The sequence below is a fragment of the Colobus angolensis genome, unplaced genomic scaffold (assembly GCF_000951035.1).
Source record: "Colobus angolensis palliatus isolate OR3802 unplaced genomic scaffold, Cang.pa_1.0 Scaffold17, whole genome shotgun sequence".
Classification (NCBI taxonomy): domain Eukaryota; kingdom Metazoa; phylum Chordata; class Mammalia; order Primates; family Cercopithecidae; genus Colobus; species Colobus angolensis.
The window spans coordinates 14524082-14530081 of NW_012114821.1; positions in this window are offsets into that span (position 1 = coordinate 14524082).

The following is a 6000-nucleotide window of genomic DNA, read 5'->3' on the forward strand; positions in this document are numbered from 1 at the left end:
TGCTTCGTCCCTGCACACGCCCCATGCTCAATCATACTTCTTCCCATGATGTCAGCCACCACCTCTGCAAATGATTCTCAAACCTAAGTGTTAAGTGAGGACCTCTTACCTGAACTAGGAGATCAAGTCTCTAACTGATTCCAGTGCAACTCCCATAGATGTCCCATGAGCACTCAAGTCCAACCCTCTGGAAAGAAGCTCATCCTCTCTTCCTTAGCATACTATTAAATATTGCCCCAGCCAGGCTGAGTACAACTCTTTAAATCCTAGCTCAGCTGAAGCACAGCTTGCTGGTTCTCCAACTGCTTTTTCTTCTTTTCCTTTTCCCTGCTCTCCTGACCCCTTAACACCACAATTACACACACACACATACACACACACACACACACACAGAATTATTCTTCATTAAGATCCTGCACTGAACATGCTGGTTTGCCTTCCCATAATACCTATTTGACTTTAAACCTACCTGCCTGGAATCCAACAAGACCATGTCATCTAGTGTGTGGGTTTTGGAGTCAAGTGAACTGGACTCTGGACTAGAATCTGGTTACTAGTTTTGCAACCTTGTGCAATTTATCTAACCTTTCTTTGTATCTATTTCTTCATCTCTATGAATAATGGGATAATGGTAGTATCTGCTTCATAGAGTTGTGACAATTAAATAAGAATAGATACATAGATAGATAGATGCATAGATAGATAGATAGACAGATGGATAGATAGATACTTATTCAGAGAGATAGAGACAGAGATACAGTCATAGATATGGTGTTTAACCAGCACCTGGCACAAAATAACTTCTCTGTCCCAAATCCCTAAAGCAGGTGATATTCCCATAAAGACTCTCTTTTCTCTACCCAGTTTTATCCAGTAGAAGACTTTTTCCCTAAACAAAATTGGGGATGGTGTTAGAAGTTGCTGGGGACCTAAAATCACCACCACCACCCTCATCCCATCTTTCCCCGACGTGTTAGAAACTAATTGAGAAGAAAGACACAGGGGACAGATAGAGAGTAGGATTTTAGCATCCTCACAGAGGAAAGCTGGAAAGCATGGTTTGGTTCGTCAGCCAAAAGGCGTCCCGGGAGGTCCCCCTGACTTGAACTTACTCCCTGCTACGGCAAATCTCCACTGCCAGAGAGTGCCCTGCCCGGTGCTTAGCCCATAACGAAGACAGACATGAAGACTGAAGACGGGCCTGCTACTGGGGCTGACAGACCTGAAGCGGGTGGGACCAGAGCACTGTTCCCAGCACGTGCAGTCCTTTCTCCAAAGCTCACCCCAGTGGAAAGTGCAGACCGGGATGACCAAACCAAACTGATTGCTTTAGAGCCCGCCAGGAGGGAACAGCCCCCTTGTGACAATCCCTCCACCTCCGACCTCCTGCCGGTGTTTCTCCTCCTCCTCAGCTCATCCCACCCCTGCGCTCCTCCATCTGCAATGTTCTCATTATTTCTTTTTTTTTTTTTTTTTTTTTTTTTTTGGAGTCTTGCTCTGTCACCCAGTGGCCGGATCTCAGCTCACTACAAGCTCCGCCTCCCGGGTTCACGCCATTCTCCTGCCTCAGCCTCCCGAGTAGTTGGGACTACAGGCGCCGCCACCTCGCCCGGCTAATTTTTTGTATTTTTAGTAGAGACGGGGTTTCACCGTGTTAGGCAGGATGGTCTCGATCTCCTGACCTCGTGATCCGCCCGTCTTGGCCTCCCAAAGTGCTGGGATTACAGGCTTGAGCCACCGCGCCCTGCCTGTTCTCATTATTTCTGCAGGGGCCTTCCTTGCCCTACTTTCCCTCGCATCACGGCAAAGCCCCTTATGGCTTCTATCTCTCCGTGGAGCCCATCATGAATGTGCCAAGCACAGTTGTCACAAACCTGGGTCTGTGTGAAGTGGGACCGCAAGAATAGAAATCCATCCAGTGCTGTATTCTCGGCAACGCGAAGGCAAGGGCAGGGAGCTGACTTAACGCTTACTCTACTGCCATCTCCTGGAAGGAACGGGTATTTCTTCTCTTAGAATAAAGGCAAGATCCCTGCATTTGACCATTTCAATCTCTTTGGGTAAAAATGGACCAACGCCTCCATAAAGTAGGTATGGGAAATGCTTTATTTGTATCAACAAAGGCTCCCTCTGTTAGGGAAAACAAAAAACTCTCCCAACTTGTGGTGGAGCCTGCTCATTGCTCCCTGGTTCCCATTCTTTCCACCTTAAAGGTGGCAAAGGTGCTAAGACTGGAGGCTACATTCCTGGCCTCCAGCAGCTGGCTGTAGAGCCAAGTGACTGAGTTCTGATTGATGCAAGGTAATAAAAGGGTCAAGTTTCACCTTCTAGGAACTCACCTTCCTCCTCCCCCTCCATCCTGCATCCTGGAATGTCTTGGACCACATATTATCTGTTGCTATGTAACAAATCACCTCAAAGCTGAATGGCTTAAAAGAAAAAACATTCGGCCGGGGGCGGTGGCTCACGCCTGTAATCCCAGCACTTTGGGAGGCCGAGACTGGCCGATCACGAGGTCAGGAGATGGAGACCATCCTGGCTAACACGGTGAAACCCTGTCTTTACTAAAAATACAAAAAATTAGCCGGACGTGGTGGTGGGCACCTCGCCTGTAGTCCCAGCTACTCGGAAGGCTGAGGCAGGAGAATGGTGTGAACCCGGGAGGCGGAGCTTGCAGTGAAAGGAGATCGTGCCACACCGCACTCCAGCCTGGGCGACAGAGCGAGACTCCGTCTCAAAAAAAAAAAAAAAAAAAAAGAGAACATTCATCATCTTACCATTTCCATGAGTCAGGAATTCAGAAGACGCTAAGCTGGCTGGTTCTGACTCAGGAACTCTCACAGGGTGCATCAAGACATCAGCCCTGGCTGCAGTAACCTCAGGGTTGCCTGGGGCTGGAGGATCTGCTTCCACAATGGCTCACTCACACAGGAGATCTGTTTCCTCCTGGCTTTGGCAGAGACTTTTTCGTTCCCTGCCACATGGGCCTCCTCATAGGGCTGCTTGAGCACCCTCATAATACGGCAACTGGCTTCTCCCAGAGTTCGTGATCAAAGGAAGAACTTGGTTATACATCATCACTTTCCACCACATTCTATTCTTTAGAAACAAGTTGCTAAGTTCAGCTCACATTCAAGGAGAGGATAATTAGGCTCTAATGTTTTTTTTGGAGGAAACCACAGACCATATTTTTATACTACCATAGACCGTGATATTGAGGCTATCTCATAGAGTAGGATACCTGTCTGTGGCCTGTTAGGAACCAGGCTGCACACCAGAAGGTGAGTTGGCAGTGAGAGAGCAAAGATTCATCTGTATTTACAGCCACTCCCCATTGCTTACACTACGGTCTGAGCTCTGCCTCCTGTCAGATCAGAGGCAGCATTAGATTCTCACAGGAGCGCAAACCTTATTGTGAACTGTGCATGCTGCTAATGAGAATCTAATGCCTGATGATCTGTCACTGTCTCCCATCACCCCCAGATGGGACTGTCTAGTTGCAGGAAAACAAGCTCAGGGCTCCCGCCAATTCTACATTATGGTGAGTTGTATAATTATTTCATTATTTATTATAATGTAATAATAATAGAAATAATACGCTTGAATCGTCCCAAAACCATCCCCCAACCTGGTTCACGGAAAAATTATCTTCCACAAAATCAGTTCCTGGTACCAAAAATGTAGGGGACCACTGACATGGTGTATCCTGTCAGCTTTGGGCTATCTACAGACTCTTTCTAAAAGGCACAGAAATATAACACTATCTTGTTTACATCTCCAGTGTTTGGGGTTCTCTGTCATTTGCAGCAAAGTTGAATGCAAACTAACAAATGAAACTTAAGTCAACCAAAGCAGCAAAAAGCAATTCTCATGACCAGGAAGTCTTTCATTTATCTTTCTCCCTCAACCCCACATCCACAGCAAACTATTTATCTAATCTCAACTTCTTTTAATCTCATGTCCCATTGCAGCCAAGTCAATATATTGACTCTCCTCTTCTACTCACTGTGTCCTCACTGGCTCATCTCAGTTCACCCTTTATTTCCTTCTCTGCTGTCTACACAGCAGCCACAGTGATCATAGCATGGAACAAGCCATGTTATCCCCCTCCTACGACTCACTACTTCCTTCGCATAACAGTTGGAATTGAAAGTCTGAATGAAAACGTTGCAAGCAGATTCACAATTCTCCAAATTTCTCTTTTTTTAACTAATAAATCATGGCTGTAAATATTTGGGAGGGTACATGTGATACATACATTCAGTGTGTAATGATCAAATCATGGCAAATGAGATATCCATCACCTCAAACATTTACGTCACAATTCTCCAAATCTCATGAATAATGGCAACCTCAATAATATTCTACTTTCTCAAAAACACAACTGAGAAGAGCCTACATGCTGCGTCCTGACTCTTGCAAAACAGCTACAGCTCTGCTTCCCATTTTGGCAAGTACATGGTGTACTAGTGTTACTATAACATTGCCTGTCTTCCCTGTCTTGCTCTTCATCACTCTTCAGTGCCTAACCCATGCTTAGCAGTGAGCAAACAATGAATAAACATTTGTCAAATCATTAAACAAATGATTAAAAGGAGTAGTGAATCACCAGTCCAGAGATTCTTTGTTTGGGAGAAAAGAGGAGGCAGAGATTTTTTTTTTTAATTGAGTAGGGGTTCAGCATTTAAAACACCGAAAGATTTTAAAATCTGGATCTCTGGCTCCTCTGAAAAAGTTGGACAATTCCATTTGCAACAACGTGGATGAACTTACAGGTGTTCAACATTATGTGGAGTAAAACAAGCCAGGCACAAGAAAAACAAATACTGCGTGACCTCATTCTTACATGGAATCTTAACGAATCAAACTCAAAGAGACAAAGAGTAGAATGGTGGTGACCAGGAGCTGGGGGTGAGGATTGAGGAAATGTTAATTAAAGGATACAAAATTTTATTTAGAAAGGGGGAATAAGTTCAAGAAATCTATTATACAACATAGCAACTATAGTTAATAACAACGTATTACGTACTTGAAAAAAGTATATTTTAAGTATTCTCACAACATGTAAGTATGTGAGGTAATGCACATGTTAGTTAGCTCAAGTTAGCCATTCTATAAGGTATACATATTTCAAAATATGTACACCATAAATACCTACAGTTTTTATATGTCAAATAAAATAACTGGACAATCCATTTACATAGTCTATGCATCTGCCTGGCAGCAGCTGGCCAGAGCAGAAGGGGAATGGGCTCCCCTCTTGAAGGAGGGATGAGCCTAGCCATGGGCCAGTGTCCCCTCCCAGCCAGTCTTGCTCACTGAAATTAAATCTGTGGCACATGTTGGCTTCTGAGCTTTCACACCCTAACATAAAACATCCATTGTGGGGGCCTACATGACCAAAAGGGATTCTACCTGATTATGAAGTCCTGGGCCTCCCACAGAAGGATACAGACTAAGCCCATGGCAAATAGAAGCCAAGATCTGACACACAAACTGCTGAGGCCACAGCCATTGCCACACTGTGTGGGGAGGGATAAGGAGGGAGGTTTAGCACAAGGAACTAGGAGTTGAGCTAGGTGGCTGGAATCTAAACTCTGCCACTTCCACACTGAGTGACCTGGGATGAGTGATGGGTAACTCCCAGTCTCCATTCCTTCCTTTGTTGAGTGGAAGTGATAATCTCACTTACTGCAGAAACTTGGGAAGATTTAGTAAGAGAAGTTGTGCAAAAGCATTCAGTTGTGTTGCTGGCACAGTGAAAAGACTGGATACATAGGAGCTAATATTATCATCCCTCTTCTCTGCTAGGGGAAGAAGACTTCCCTACACATAACTAGACCTTCTAGGCCCAGGCTTAAGAGACTTCCAATAGAACCCAGCACCTGAAGGAAGGTACATGTGGAAGGAAAGGCAGACCTCTAGCAGAGTCTGCTGATTAATCTCTCCATGTATATGTGGAGAGAAGAGGAGATTATTTACATTAATCAGATTAATACC